This window comes from Lepus europaeus, chromosome 20, assembly GCF_033115175.1.
Source record: "Lepus europaeus isolate LE1 chromosome 20, mLepTim1.pri, whole genome shotgun sequence".
NCBI lineage: Eukaryota > Metazoa > Chordata > Mammalia > Lagomorpha > Leporidae > Lepus > Lepus europaeus.
In genome coordinates this window covers 7,500,434-7,516,901 of record NC_084846.1, presented here as the reverse complement: position 1 = coordinate 7,516,901, position 16,468 = coordinate 7,500,434, and the positions used below count along the sequence as shown (strand labels likewise).

Here is a 16,468-nt window from a genome sequence, read left to right as displayed (position 1 = left end):
TTATTCATGGACGTTTCTTACGAACGGAATCTGACGGTGACAGGGTAGGGGGCTTTGCGTCTGGCGCCTGCAGGTGCGTCAGGATTCTCCTCCGTCTTTTTTTTTTTTTTTTTAATATGTATTCTATTCGTTTGAAAGGCAGAGTTATACAGAGAGAGGACTTCCATCCGCTGGTTCGCTCCCCAGATGGCCGCAATGGCCAGGCTGCAGCCAGGAGCCAGGAGCTTCCTCCGGGTCTCCCACGCAGGTGCAGGACTTGGGCCATCCTCCACTGCCTTCCCCGGCCATAGCAGAGAGCTGGATGGGAAGTGGAGCAGCCGGGTCTCAGGCCACAGTGCCCACCCCCCATTATGATTCTGAAAAAGTCTGCGGGCCACCAGCCCGCCTGAAACCACCAAAGGATGGACACAGAAGCACTGGTGTTGATGGACACCCACCAGCAGGTGGAAGCCGGCCCCGCCCCCGCGGGCGCGCAGCTCCCTCCCCCAGCTCCCGATTGGCTGAGAAAGCTGAGGGGGCGGTGCTCGGTGGGGGAGGGAGAGGGAATGGGTGGGTGCGGCTGGGCGGATCTAGGATCAGGGGGAGGGGAGTTTCACTGTGATGTCATCAGGGCTCCACAAAATTTGTGAGTTACCCAGATAACAAGTGGGGTGGGGTTTGCAAGGCAAGTTCAGGGGCTGGTCCACTTTGGATCTCGAACCCTCAATCCTACTTGCTGGTAAGGCTGAGCTAAGTCTTTTCTGAAAATACACCATGGGGTGTAGCAGGCATCCCCTGTGAGCACTGGTTCGAGTCCCGGCTGCTCCGCTTCCCATCCAGCTCCCTGCTGAAGTGCCTGGGAGAGCAGCTAAGGGATGGCCCAAGTCCTTGGGCTCCTGCCACTCATGTGGGAGACCTGGATGGAGCTCCTGGCTCCTGGCTTCAGCCTGGCCCAGGTCTGGCTGTTGCGGCCATTTGGGGAGCGAACCAGCAGATGGAAAACTCTCTGTCACTCCCTCTCTCTCTGTAGCTCTGCCTCTCAAATTTTTAAAAATCTTAAAAAAAAGAAGAAGAAAGGAAAATCCACCATGATCATTTTTCGCAAATCCCTCCTCTTTTTCTTTATACTACTTGGTGTTATTTCCATTTTATACTCTGGGATTAAAGTGGTCTAATAGTTCTTGACTTTTTTAAAAAAAATAAATTGTATCCATTTGCTACAGCATTGTGTTAGGGACTCCTCTGGGCGCTCTTGGAAGAGCCTCCATGGTGGATGGAGGAGCCCTGGTATAGGACGCCGGGCTGCAAGGGGTCACCAGTTGGACCAGGGCACAATCCCTGTGCAACCAATGGCAACCGGTCCCGGAGCTTTCGTCCCTCCACAAAACCCCGAGACGGCAGCCCGTGGTAGGCTTAAAGCTGAATCGTTGCCGTTCGACTCCCCAGAGACACTCGGGATCCCGGCACAGGTTGGGAGTACTCTCGTTGCCCCACGCAGCACAAACCCTTTCCACCCGGGTCAGAGTCCCCTGCGGGAGGGAAGGGGACCACTCGTGCCTGTGGCCATCTGGCCCCACGTGTGTAACAGCTGCTTTTAGTAACAGCATGTATTGAAAATTGTACCCATTCAACCCAGACGTTCAATCGCCTCGTGTCCCTGTCTGTATTTCTAGGGTTTGTCCTGATTCCATAATTTTTAAATGTTTTGGATCCACTGTAGAGATCATCTGATTTTATAATGTCACCGGTGGACACTGAGGATGATTGAAAGGCTCAGGGCCGGAAACCTGTTCATCTGGCCTTGAATAGATGATGAGAAGCAAAAGTATTTGAAAGGCAGAGTTCCAGAAAGAGAGAAAGACGCAGAGAGAGGTCTTCCAGCTGCTGGTTCACTCCCCAGATGGCCACAGTGGCCAGGGTTGGGCCAGGGAGGAGCCAGAAGCTCCATCCGGGTCTCCCACACAGGTGCAGGGGCCCAAGCCCTTGGGCCATCTTCTACTGCTTTCCCAGGCCACAGCAGAGAGCTGGATGGGAAGTGGAGCAGCTGGGACTCGAACCGGTGCCCATATGGGATGCCAGCGCTGCAGGCAGAGGCTTTACCCACTGCAGCGCAGCGCCAGCCTGGCTTCTAGGATCTTCACAGGGGTCTGCACCGGAGTCTGTCTGTCTGCCTGTCTGTCTCTCTGCCTCTCTGTAACTCTGCCTTTCAAATAAATAAATAAATCTAAAAAAAAAAAAAATCCTAGAAGCAATGACAGTCCTTTTAAAGTTAGGCATAGTGGAGTGGCAGGCAGCTGGCGGAGCTCTCGCCGTCTCCGTCCTCCTCTGGAGTTCAGTTTTGGGTCCAGTGCACACTCGGGTGTAACGAGGCCACTCCTTTAATCAGTTCTCACGCAGTCGGCAGTCTTGGTGGCCAGGTCTTGGCAGGGACCCTTCTGGTGCCATTGGTTTTGTCTTCTTCCCAAGGTTTAACCAGCACCAAGTCACCGGCTTGGAAGTGATGAACTGCGAACAGAAAGTAAAGCAGAGGAATGGCTAGACTGTGTTCTTAAAAAAAAAAAAAAAATTGGTCTTTGGTCTGCACGGTGGAGAGGTCCCCATAACAGTTCCTAAAGGGTAGCCCCACAGCCAAGCACTTCAGGACCCCTCTAGCATTGTGCATGCGAAAGGACTCCTTGGTCTCTGGATTTATTTATTTATTTATTCATTGCCAGACTAAATGTAGATATAATTTGTTTTATTTTGTTTTTAGGTTTGATCATTTATTGTGGTTATGCAGGAAAATATATATTTTTTTGACAGCCAGAGTTAGACAGTGAGAGAGACAGAGAGAAAGGTCTTCCTTTCATTGGTTCACCCCCCAAATGGCCATTATGGCTGGCGCGCTACACCAATCCGAAGCCAGGAGCCAGGTGCTTCCTCCTGATCTCCCATGTGGGTGCAGGGGCCCAAGCACTTGGGCCATCCTCCACTGCCTTCCTGGGCCACAGCAGAGAGCTGGACTGGAAGAGGAGCAACCGGGACAGAACCGACGCCCCAACCAGGACTAGAACCCGGTATGCTGGTGCTGCAGGTGGAGGATTAGCCTAGTGAGCCACGGCGCTGGCCGCAGGAAAATATTTTTAAAGATTTATTTATTTATTTGAGAGGCAGAGAGAGAGAGAGAGAGAGAGAGAGAGAGAGAAAGGTCTTCCACCTGCTGGTTCACTCCCCAGATGGCCTCAACAGCTGGAGCTGCGCCGATCTGAAGCCAGGAGCCAGGAGTATCTTCCAGGTCTCCCACAAGGATGCAGGGGCCCAAGGACTTGGGCCATCCTCCACTGCTTTCCCAGGCCACAGCAGAGAGCTGGATGGGAAGTGGAGCAGCCAGGACTGGAACCAGCGCCCATACGGGATGCCGGCCCCAGTGTAATCTGTTTTAAGGTTATTTTAGTAACATTCCCGGCAGTGGCCATTATAAGAGACGAAGGCTGTGGCCAGCCAGAGAGATGCCTTATGACGACAAACAGTTTCATCTCCCTGCTTTGGGGGTTTCGGTGATGTCTACCTGGAGGCTGTGAAATGGTCTCAACGCTGGGGGCCTCCCGCATAACTGTTTGTTTGATGACCTTTTAATTCATCTTTGACAGATTACATATCCTGTGCATACCTGTCTGGTGAGAGTGTCCATTCCTATGTAGCCATGGCTTCTGGGTATTGTATCCTACACGGCCTGAGGACCTCAATGGTGCCTTCTATGCAATATGGCCATCTTTTTATTTTATTTTAAAGATCTATTTATTTGGGGCCGGTGCTGTGGCACAGCAGGTTAAAGCCCTGGACTGACGTGCTGGCATCCCATATGGGCGCCAATTTGAGTCCCGGCTGCTCCACTTCTGATCCACTCTCTGCTATGGCCTGGGAAAGCAGTGGAAGATGGCCCAAGTCCATGGGCCCCTGCACCTGCGTGGGAGACCCGGATGGAGCTCCTGGCTCCTGGCTTCGGATTGGCTCAGCTCCAGCTGTTGCAGCCAGTTGGGGAGTGAACCAGCGGATGGAAGACCTCTCTGTCTGTACCTCTCTGTAACTCTCTTTAAATAAATAAAATAAATCTTTTTTAAAAAAGATTATTTACTTGAAAGAGTTACAGAGAGGCAGAGGCAGAAAGAGATCTGCCATCTGCTGGTTCACTCCCCACATAGCCACAACAGCTGGATCAGGGCCCATGTGAAGCCAGGAGCCAGGAGCTTCTTCCGGGCCTCCCACGTGGCTGCAGGGGCCCAAGGGGACCCAAGCACTTGGGCTGTCCTCTGCTGCTTACCCACTGGCAGGGAGCTGGATCGGAAGTGGAGCAGCCAGGACTCGAACCTGCACCCACATGGGATGCCGGCGCTTCAGGCCGGGGCTTTACTCGCTACGCCACAGCGCCGACCCCATAATGTGGCCACCAATCCCCTCATCATTGGTTTGCTCATCATTCCCGTCTCCCTCCCATCGGGGAGTAGCCATTGCTCGTTCTTGGTTTGGGTGGGCCCTGTTCTAAGCAGCCTCTCTTCCTTGTCTTCTCCTGTTGTTCGCCAGCCTGTTCACGGTAGCTTCCAGGGAGTTTCCTTTGTGCTGAGCGTCCGCCACAGCCATTCAGCGGGAAGCACAAGGCTAAGACCTGTGTGACTGGTGCTCCGTGAGCCAGCTCTTTTCTGTCACCGTTTGTAAGGCCCCTTTCTGTCCAGATCTCTCCGAAAGTGTGCACACCACACCACAAGCTTAGCTGGAGTCCGTGCAGATGGCCCCCTCCTGGGCTTTAGCACCTGAGGGCACGAACTCCCAGGTGTGGGCAGGCCGGCGGTCTAATCTGTCCCTTTCATATCCTGAGTGGCTATCACGTCCAATAACTGCGGAGCTGTCATGTGTTTTCTCTGTTAGTCGGGATGAACCATCCACAGCCTCGTCCCTCACGTAGGAGGGTCTCACGTCTGGTCAAACTTACGTCTGAACAGCCATGGATGGACAGGCACTGTTTGACCAGCTTCCCCCTTCCTTACAAACTCAGCCAGGTGGGGCTGCTCCTGTAGCCTAGCGGGTGAAGCCGCCACCTGCAGCGCTGGCATCCCACATGGATTCTGGCTCAAGTCCTGGCTGCTCCACTTCCCACCCAGCTCCCTGCTAATGCGCCTTGGAAAGTGTTGGAAGGTGGCCCGGTGCTTGGGCTCCTGCACTCACGTGGGAGACCCGGAAGAAGCTCCTGGTTCCTGGCTCCAGATTGGCCCAGCACCATGGTTCACTAGGCTAATCCTCTGCCCGCGGTGCGGGAACCCTGGGTTCTAGTCCTGGTTAGGGCACCAGATTCTGTCCTGGTTGCTCCTCTTCCAGTCCAGCTCTCTGCTGTGGCCCGGGAAGACAGTGGGAGGATGGCCCAAGTGCTTGGGCCCTGCACCCACATGGGAGACCAGGAGAAGCACCTGGCTCCTGGCTTCGGATCAGTGCAGCACGCCGGCTGTGGCAGCCATTTGGAGGGTGAACCAACGGCAAAGGAAGACCTTTCTCTCTGTCTCTCTCTCTCTCACTAACTCTGCCTGTTTAAAAAAAAAAAAAAAAAAAAAAGAATTAAATCTTAAATCATCCTGGCCGGTGCTGCAGCTCACTAGACTAATCCTCCGCCTGCGGCGCTGGCACCCTGGGTTCTAGTCCCGGTTGGGGCACCGGTTCTGTCCCGGTTGCCCCTCTTCCAGTCCAGCTCTCTGCTGTGGCCCAGGAAGGCAGTGGAGGATGGCCCAGGTGCTTGGGCCCTGCACCCACACGGGAGACCAGGAGGAAGCACCTGGTTCCTGGCTTCGGATTGGCGCAGCACTGGCCATAGCAACCATTTGGGGGGTGAACCAATGGAAGGAAGACCTTTCCCTCTGTCTCTCTGTCTAACTCTGCCTGTAAAAAAAAAAAAAAAAAAAAAAAAAAAAAAAAAAAAAAATTAAATCATCCTTTTCCAAGAGAATGGCCTCATATTAGAATCTCAACCATTTTTCAGTTTTTTGGTTTAAAAATTTTCTTTCTTTTTTTAAGATTTTAATTTTTTATTTAATTGAAAGGCAGAGTTACAGAGAGAGGAGAGACTGAGAGAGAGAGAGAGAGAGAGAGAGAGAGAGAGGTTCCATCTGCTGGTTCACTCACTCCCCAAATAGCCATAATGGTTAGAGTTGGGCCCGTCTGAAGCCAGGAGCCAGGAGCTTCTTCCAAGTCTCCCACATGGGTGCAGGGGCCCAAGGACTTGGGCCGTCTTCCACTGCTTTCCCAGTCGCATTAACAGAGAGCTGGGTCGGAAGTGGAGCAGCTGGATCTCGAACTGGCGCCTCAGGCAGAGGTTTAACCTGCTGCACCACAACCCCAGCCCCTAAGAGGTCTCTGACCTGATGTGGGGTGCTCCCTGGAAGTGCTTCCCCAAAAGTTACGATACAAAGCTCCCGGCTTCTTCCATCCCGATTCCGGGAGCCGGGAGCTGCACACTGGCCTACAGTGACAAAGAGGTGACGTGGTTCTCCCAGTGGGGGAAGGTCAGGATGGGGTGTCAGCGAGGCACCCTCTCAGGGTTGGTTCGGCGCTTTTTCTCTCGCTGGTCGGATGCCCCAGGTTGTTCCCTCCTGTCACACAAACGGAGGCTGAACGTGAACGTGCAGCTCGGTCAGCCCACCCCCGTGCCAGAAAGCGGAACAGATCCGCAGTGAATACGGGCGCCCTCGCCCACCCCTCCCTGGGATCAGGCGGCCATCGGGGTGGTGTGACAGTTCAGGGGCAGGGAGGCGCCGGCTGGCGAGAAATCGTCCCACAATTTCATCTAAGCTGGCCGCCTCAGTGAACCCTGGGGCTGTTCAGTCCGTCTGTACTGGTGTTCTCTTCCCCTGCGGGGAACTTGCCATTCGAAGGCAAACAGGTCTCTGCTCCCTGGTCCTAGTGGGCAGGCCCAGAAAGCTTGCTTGTTTTATTTATTTATTTATTTATTTATTTTATTTTATTATTTTTTACAGGCAGAGTGGACAGTGAGAGAGAGAGAGAGACAGAGAGAAAGGTCTTCCTTTGCCGTTGGTTCACCCTCCAATGACCGCTGCGGCTGGCGCACTGCGCTGATCCAAAGCCAGGAGCCAGGTGCTTCTCCTGGTCTCCCATGGGGTGCAGGGCCCAAGCACTTGGGCCATCCTCCACGGCACTCCCGGGCCACAGCAGAGAGCTGGACTGGAAGAGGGGCAACCGGGAAAGAATCCAGCACCCCGACTGGGAGTAGAACCTGGTGTGCTGGCACCGCAAGGCGGAGGATTAGCCTATTGAGCCGCAGCGCCAGCTTGTTGTTTTTTTTTTTTTTTTTTTTAAGTCCAGCCCATTAATCCATGGTCATGAAGAATTTTACTGAGCTGGGTATAAGATTTGGCACCACAGGGTGGTGAGCCCATACAATTTGATTGAAGCTCTCAAGTCATATACTAACCTGTGAGACCCGTTAGAATTCTTTGCTGGAAGAATTGGGGTGATGGCCGGCGCCGTGGCTTAACAGGCTGATCCTCCACCTTGCGGCGCCGGCACACGGGGTTCTAGTCCCGGTTGGGGTGCCAGATTCTATCCCGGTTGCCCCTCTTCCAGGCCAGCTCTCTGCTATGGCCCGGGAAGGCAGTGGAGGATGGCCCAAGTCCTTGGGCCTTGCACCCGCATGGGAGACCAGGAGAAGCACCTGGCTCCTGGCTTCGGATCAGCGCGATGTGCCGGCCGCAGTGGCCATTGGAGGGTGAACCAACGGCAAAAGGAAGACCTTTCTCTCTGTCTCTCTCTCTCACTATCCACTCTGCCTGTCAAAAAAAAAATACAAAAAAAAAAAAAAAAAGAATTGGGGTGTTATATGGGGACATATGGGGTTCTGATTGTCTGTCTTTAATGTTCCAGGTTACAATCTCTTTCTCCCTCTGTTAGGAGTGGGGTACTGTCTCTTATCAACTGCTTCCTCTGGCAGTTTAGGTTTTTTAAGATTTTATTTATTTAAGAAGTATTTATTTAAGGACAGAGAGAGGGAGAGACAGAGAGAAAGGTCTTCCATCCGCTGCTTTATTCCCCAAATGGATGCAATGACTGGAGCTGAGCCAATCCAAAGCCAGGAGCCAGGAGCTTCTTCCAGGTCTCCCATGCGGGCGCAGGGGCCCAAGCACATGGGCCATCTTTCACTGCTTTCCCAGACCATAGCAGAGAGCTGGATCGGAAGTAGAGCCGCTGGGACTCAAACTGGCGCCCATGTGGGATGCTGGCGCTGTAGGCAGAGGCATAGCCCGCTACACCACAGCACCAACCCGTAGGTTTAATTTTAGAGGGCTAATTTTTAGTCTTCCTCTCTTTCCCTCTTTTGCCCATAATGAGAGATCAATATGTTTTTCTCCTTTTTTTTTTTTTTTAAGTTTTTGTTTATTTGAGAGAGAGAGAGAGAGACAGTTACAGACAGAGAGAAGGAGAGAGACAGACAGAAAGGTCTTCCATCCTCTGGTTCAATGGCCCGAGCTGAACTGATTTGAAGTCAGGAGCCAGAAGCTTCTTCGAGGTCTCCCATGTGGGTGCAGGGGCCCAGGCACTTGGGCCATCTTCTGTTGCTTTCCCAGGCCATAGCAGAGAGCTGGATGGGAAAAGGAGCAGCCGGGTCTCGAACCAGTGCCCATATGGGATGCCTGCACTGCAGGCTGGGGCTTTAACCCACTGAGCCACAACACCAGTCCTGGTTTTACTTTTTTTAAGGAAATTCATTAGACTCCCAGTTGTCCATTATCAGAGTCCCAGTCCTACCTAATTTAATAATAATTAGTTCTCTGCCTAGGAAGTTGGTTCCCATCTCTGGAACATACAGGAACGATCCTTTCTTTTTTTAAATATTTATTTATTTGAAAGGCAAAGAAAGGGTGGGAGAGAGAGAGAGAGAGAGATTTTCCATCCGCTGGTCCACTCCCCAAATGACTGCAAATGGCAGGAAATGAGCCAATCCAAAGCCAGGAGCCTGGAGCTTCCTCCAGGTCTCCCATGTACGGACCCAAGCACTTGGGTCATCTTCCATTGCTTTCCCAGGTGCATTAGCAGGGAGCTGGATCAGAATTGGAGCAGCCAGGACTCAAGCCAGTGCCCACATGGGGTGCCGGCGCCGCAGGCAGTGGCTGTACCCACTACGCCCTTCGGAAACCGTCCTCAGCTGAGGAGACTCCCAGTGAGGGGCAGCTTCTCTTTCCCAAGGGGCCAAGGCTGCCGTCCTGGTCATGTCCTTGTCTCCCATGGACCAAGTGGGTCTTCCAGAAGTGGCCTCATTTTTTTTTTTTTTTTTTAAGAAGTACTGGTAAGAGGGGCACTGGCTGAGCAGTTTCCTCCCTGCCTCCCTGGGACTTCCCAGGTGGGTCCACACTAGACGTCCTCTGTTTAGACGGAAGAGGGAAGTTGGATCCTTGTCGCATGGTCATTTGCTGTGCAGTCTGGGACATGGGCCTGGGGGCGCGTGGGTTCAGCCTGTCCCCATTCTGCCCCCGGCCCCGCTTCCTCCATGTGTTGCTCGTCTTGGGCAAGGAGGCAGACACCATAAGGGGGTCCTAGGCCTTTCCCCTCCTCTCTGAGAGGAGACGTGGCAGTGGGAGTCAGCAGCGAACAGGACAATCTCTCTGCTCCTGGGAAGACAGGGCTCTGTCATATACAGACGGAGCCAGGGCCTGAGGTAGCCAGTGCGCCTCTGAACAGCACAGAGGCTCTGAGGTGAGACGCACGCTCCGCACACAGACGCACACGGGCATGCGCGCAGCCCTGACCCAGGCACACCGACAGGTGCACATGGTGGGACCCAGCCCCCGGGCCGTCCTCCCCACCCCCACCCAGGACCCCAACTTCGGTGAAAGGAAGCTGCAGCGTCTGTCTCTGGGTGCCCCAGCCGCATCCCCAGTGGACTGTCCAGGGGAGGAGCATGGCAGCCGGCTCCCTGGGTGAACTCCCCGCTAGGCCCAGAGCTTTAGACGCCCTGCGGGTGTCTGTGTGCAGGTCCCTGTGGCCGACCTTGTCGCCAGGCCACATCTCAACCACACACCCCCGAAAATGCCCACCCCCAAGATAAGGTAGCACTTACAAAGCCCAGTGTCTCCCGCCTTGGCCCCTACCTGGAGTACTAACAGAGCCCAGTGTTTGGTACCTTGGTCCCCACCTGGAGTACTAACATAGCCCAGTGTCTCCCGCCTTGGCCCCTACCTGGAGTACTAACAGAGCCCAGTGTCTCCCACCTTGGTCCCTACCTGGAGTACTAACAGAGCCCAGTGTTTGGTACCTTGGCCCCTACCTGGAGTACTAACAAAGCCCAGTTTTGGTACCTTGGTCCCTACCTGGAGTACTAACAGAGCCCAGTATCTCCCGCCTTGGCCCCTACCTGGAGTACTAACAGAGCCCAGTGTCTCCCACCTTGGTCCCTACCTGGAGTACTAACAGAGCCCAGTGTTTGGTACCTTGGCCCCTACCTGGAGTACTAACAAAGCCCAGTGTTTGGTACCTTGGTCCCCACCTGGAGTACTAACAAGCCCAGTGTCTCCCACCTTGTTCCCTACCTGGAGTACTAACAGAGCCCAGTGTCTCCCACCTTGTTCCCTACCTGGAGTACTAACAGAGCCCAGTGTCTCCCACCTTGGCCCCTACCTGGAGTACTAACAGAGCCCAGTGTCTCCCACCTTGTTCCCTACCTGGAGTACTAACAAAGCCCAGTGTTTCCTACCTTGGTCCCTACCTGGAGTACTAACAGAGCCCAGTGTTCCCCACCTTGGCTCCTACCTGGAGTACTAACAGAGCCCAGTGTTTGGTGCCTTGGTCCCCACCTGGAGTACTAACAAGCCCAGTGTTTGGTACCTTGGCCCCTACCTGGAGTACTAACAGAGCCCAGTGTTTGGTACCTTGGTCCCTACCTGGAGTACTAACAGAGCCCAGTGTTTGGTACCTTGGTCCCTACCTGGAGTACTTACAAAGCCCAGTGTCTCCCGCCTTGGCCCCTACCTGGAGTACTAACAGAGCCCAGTTATGGTACCTTGGTCACTACCTGGAGTACTAACAAGCCCAGTGTTTGGTAACTTGGTCCCTACCTGGAGTACTAACAAAGCCCAGTGTCTCCCACCTTGGCCCCTACCTGGAGTACTAACAGAGCCCAGTGTTCCCCACCTTGGCTCCTACCTGGAGTACTAACAGAGCCCAGTGTTTGGTACCTTGGTCCCTACCTGGAGTACTTACAAAGCCCAGTGTCTCCCGCCTTGGTCCATACCTGGAGTACTAACAGAGCCCAGTGTCTCCCGCCTTGGCCCCTACCTGGAGTACTAACAGAGTCCAGTGTTTCCTACCTTGGTCCCTACCAGGAGTACTAACAGTGCCCAGTGTTCCCCACCTTGGCCCCTACCTGGAGTACTAACAGAGCCCAGTGTTTGGTACCTTGGTCCATACCTGGAGTACTAACAAGCCCAGTGTTCTCCACCTTGGTCCCTACCTGGAGTACTAACAGAGCCCAGTGTCTCCCACCTTGGTCCCCACCTGGAGTACTAACAGAGCCCAGTGTCTCCCACCTTGTTCCCTACCTGGAGTACTAACATAGCCCAGTGTTCTCCACCTTGGTCCCTACCTGGAGTACTAACAAAGCCCAGTGATTGGTACCTTGGTCCCTACCTGGAGTACTAACATAGCCCAGTGTCTCCCACCTTGATCCCCACCTGGAGTACTAACATAGCCCAGTGTCTCCCACCTTGGTCCCCACCTGGAGTACTAACAGAGCCCAGTGTCTCCCGCCTTGGTTCCTACCTGGAGTACTAACAGAGCCCAGTGTCTCCCGCCTTGGCCCCTACCTGGAGTACTAACAGAGCCCAGTGTCTCCCGCCTTGGTCCCTACCTGGAGTACTAACAAGCCCAGTGTTCCCCACCTTGGTCCCTACCTGGAGTACTAACAGAGCCCAGTGTTTGGTACCTTGGTCCATACGTGGAGTACTAACAAAGCCCAGTGTCTCCTGCCTTGGTCCCCACCTGGAGTACTAACAGAGCCCAGTGTCTCCCACCTTGGCCCCTACCTGGAGTACTTACAGAGCCCAGTGTTTGGTACCTTGGTCCCTACCTGGAGTACTAACAGAGCCCAGTGTCTCCCACCTTGGTCCCTACCTGGAGTACTAACAAAGCCCAGTGTCTCCCACCTTGGTCCATACCTGGAGTACTAACAGAGCCCAGTGTTTGGTACCTTGGTCCCCACCTGGAGTACTAACAAGCCCAGTGTCTCCCGCCTTGGCCCCTACCTGGAGTACTAACAGAGCCCAGTGTTTGGTACTTTGGTCCCCACCTGGAGTACTTACAAAGCCCAGTGTCTCCCACCTTGGTCCCTACCTGGAGTACTAACAAAGCCCAGTGTTCCCCACCTTGGCCCCTACCTGGAGTACTAACAGAGCCCAGTGTCTCCCACCTTGTTCCCTACCTGGAGTACTAACAAAGCCCAGTGTTTCCTACCTTGGTCCCTACCTGGAGTACTAACAGAGCCCAGTGTTCCCCACCTTGGCTCCTACCTGGAGTACTAACAGAGCCCAGTGTTTGGTGCCTTGGTCCATACCTGGAGTACTAACAAGCCCAGTGTTTTGTACCTTGGTCCCTACCTGGAGTACTAACAGAGCCCAGTGTCTCCCACCTTGGTCCCTACCTGGAGTACTTACAAAGCCCAGTGTCTCCCGCCTTGGCCCCTACCTGGAGTAGTAACAGAGCCAAGTTTTGGTACCTTGGTCCCTACCTGGAGTACTAACAAGCCCAGTGTTCGGTACCTTAGTCCCTACCTGGAGTACTAACAGAGCCCAGTGTTTGGTACCTTGGTCCATACCTGGAGTACTAACAAGCCCAGTGTTTGGTACCTTGGTCCCTACCTGGAGTACTAACAAAGCCCAGTGTTTGGTACCTTGGTCCCTACCTGGAGTACTAACAAGCCCAGTGTTTCCTACCTTGGTTCCTACCTGGAGTACTAACAGAGCCCAGTGTTCCCCACCTTGTTCCCTACCTGGAGTACTAACAGAGCCCAGTGTTTGGGACCTTGGCCCCTACCTGGAGTACTAACAAAGCCCAGTGTTCCCCACCTTGATCCCCACCTGGAGTACTAACATAGCCCAGTGTCTCCCACCTTGGTCCCTACCTGGAGTACTAACAAGCCCAGTGTTTCCTACCTTGGTTCCTACCTGGAGTACTAACAAAGCCCAGTGTTCCCCACCTTGGTCCCTACCTGGAGTACTAACAGAGCCCAGTGTTCTCCACCTTGGTCCATGCCTGGAGTACTAACAGAGCCCAGTGTCTCCCATCTTGGTCCCTACCTGGAGTACTAACAGAGCCCAGTGTCTCCCACCTTGTTCCCTACCTGGAGTACTAACATAGCCCAGTGTTCTCCAACTTGGTCCCTACCTGGAGTACTAACATAGCCCAGTGTCTCCCACCTTGATCCCCACCTGGAGTACTAACAGAGCCCAGTGTCTCCCACCTTGTTCCCTACCTGGAGTACTAACATAGCCCAGTGTTCTCCAACTTGGTCCCTACCTGGAGTACTAACAAAGCCCAGTGTCTCCCACCTTGATCCCCACCTGGAGTACTAACATAGCCCAGTGTCTCCCACCTTGGTCCCCACCTGGAGTACTAACAAACCCCAGTGTCTCCCGCCTTGGTTCCTACCTGGAGTACTAACATAGCCCAGTGTTCTCCACCTTGGTCCCTACCTGGAGTACTAACATAGCCCAGTGTTCTCCACTTTGGTCCCTACCTGGAGTACTAACATAGCCCAGTGTTCTCCACCTTGGTCCCTACCTGGAGTACTAACAAAGCCCAGTGTCTCCCACCTTGTTCCCTACCTGGAGTACTAACAGAGCCCAGTGTCTCCCGCCTTGGCCCCTACCTGGAGTACTAACAGAGCCCAGTGTTTGGTACCTTGGCCCCTACCTGGAGTACTAACAAAGCCCAGTGTTTTGTACCTTGGCCCCTACCTGGAGTACTAACAGAGCCCAGTGTTTGGTACCTTGGTCCCTACCTGGAGTACTAACAGAGCCCAGTGTCTCCCGCCTTGGTCCATACCTGGAGTACTAACAGAGCCCAGTGTTTGGTACCTTGGTCCCTACCTGGAGTACTAACAGAGCCCAGTGTCTCCCACCTTGGCCCCTACCTGGAGTACTAACAGAGCCCAGTGTTTGGTACCTTGGCCCCTATCTGGAGTACTAACAGAGCCCAGTGTTTGGTACCTTGGTCCCTACCTGGAGTACTAACAGAGCCCAGTGTCTCCCACCTTGGTCCCTACCTGGAGTACTAACATAGCCCAGTGTTCTCCACCTTGGTCCCTACCTGGAGTACTAACATAGCCCAGTGTCTCCCACCTTGATCCCCACCTGGAGTACTAACAGAGCCCAGTGTCTCCCGCCTTGGTTCCTACCTGGAGTACTAACAGAGCCCAGTGTCTCCCGCCTTGGCCCCTACCTGGAGTACTAACAGAGCCCAGTGTCTCCCGCCTTGGTCCCTACCTGGAGTACTAACAAGCCCAGTGTTTGGTACCTTGGTCCCTACCTGGAGTACTAACAGAGCCCAGTGTTTGGTACCTTGGTCCATACCTGGAGTACTAACAAAGCCCAGTGTCTCCTGCCTTGGTCCCCACCTGGAGTACTAACAAAGCCCAGTGTTTGGTACCTTGGTCCCTACCTGGAGTACTAACAGAGCCCAGTGTTTGGTACCTTGGCCCCTACCTGGAGTACTAACAGAGCCTAGTGTTTGGTACCTTGGTCCCTACCTGGAGTACTAACAGAGCCCAGTGTCTCCCGCCTTGGTCCATACCTGGAGTACTAACAGAGCCCAGTTTTGGTACCTTGGTCCATACCTGGAGTACTAACAGAGCCCAGTGTTTGGTACCTCGGTCCCTACCTGGAGTACTAACATAGCCCAGTGTTCTCCACCTTGGTCCATACCTGGAGTACTAACAGAGCCCAGTGTTTGGTACCTTGGTCCCCAAGGACCTGGGCCATCTTCCACTGCTTTCCCAGGCCACAGCAGAGTTGGATCAGAAGTGGAGCAGCGGGGATTCAAATTGGCACCCATATGGGATGCTAGTACTGCTTTACCCACTACGCCAAGGCGCCAGCCCCAAATATACAGATTTTTTAAATATTTGTTTGGGGCCAGCACTGTGGTGAAGCAGGTTAAGTGCCAACATCCTGTATGGGCACTACTTTGAATCCCGATTGCTCCACTTCTAATCCAGCTCCCTGCTAACGGCCTGGGAAAGCAGTAGAAGATGGCCTAAGTCCTCAGGCCCCCGCACTCACATGAGAGACCTGGAGGAAGCTCCTGGCTCCTGGCTTCGGATCTGCGCAGCTCCAGCCAATGTGGCCATTTGGGGAGTGAACCAGGGGATGGAAGACCTCTCTCTCTGCGTCTGCCTTTCAAATAAATAAATACATCTTTTAAAAAATTGTTCATTCAAAGGCAGAATGACAGAGGAGAGAGGGAAAGAGGTAGAGAGGGAGAGAATGAGAATGAGAAATAGAATGAGAAAGAATGAATCTTCCGTCTGCTGGTTCACTCCCCAGATGCCTGCAATAGCCAGGGCTGGGCCAGGCTGAAGCCAGGAGCCAGAAGCTCCATCCGGGTCTCCCACGTGGGTGGCGGCGACCCAAGCTCTTGAGCATCACCTGCTGCCTCCCGAGGCTCATTAGCAGGGAGCTGGATCAGCGGTAGAGCAGTGAGATGCTGGTGTTACAGGTGGTGCCCGCCCCCAGGGCTCAGGGATCAAGGAAGAAGTAGCCCCACCGTGGGGGCCAGGCTGGGGAGCAGGACTCACACAGCATCCCGCTGGGGTCCCGGCAACGTGGTGACTTACCCCGAGTGCGGGCTTTGGAGTTTGACCCAGCCACTGTGGTCGCACCTCTGAGGGCTTTGTTCTCCTCTGAAAGATGTGGCAGTCCCCAGCTCCCGGGGTGCTGAGAGGAGCTGCACGCAAAGCCAGGAGCTGGGAGCTCCGTCCAGGTCGCCCACGTGGCTGTGCAGGAACCTAACTACTCGAGCCATCGCCCCTGCCTGCCCCCCCGCCCCCCGAGTCTGCACTGGCGGGAAGCTGGAGGCAGGAGCCAGAGCTGGGGATAGAAGCCAGGTACTGTGATCCGGGACGTGGGCGTCCTAACCAGCACCGCCGCCGCTGGGCCATGCGCCTGCCGCTGGCTCCTGGCACTGACTGGGAGCCGAACAAGGGGTCCCAAGTGCTTCGCGCTTCCAGTCGTTAGCCGGGTTTGAACCGCGGCCAGACTGTAGAGGGCACTGTCCGGTCCATCTCCCGTCGCCAGAGCAGAGTATCTGAGATTGGTCTTTCAAAGAACAAGTTTCTTCAGCTCCTGATTCTGCAGGTTGTAAAGCTAAGGCTGGGAGGCTGCATCCGTGCCAGAACGTGGCAGAGACGTGGGCGAGCAAGCAGGTGCGCTGGGTAAGACGGAGCGCAAGGCCCGCGGCCACCCGCTCC

The 16,468-nt window shown here is 54.3% G+C and overlaps 1 protein-coding gene across 1 annotated transcript in view; it reads left to right on the top strand.

The window, feature by feature from the left end:
• The window catches only part of C20H19orf44 (chromosome 20 C19orf44 homolog), a 34,591-nt gene that overhangs the window by 448 nt on the left and 17,675 nt on the right, over positions 1-16,468 (top strand). The gene's annotated exons all lie outside the window — the stretch shown is intronic.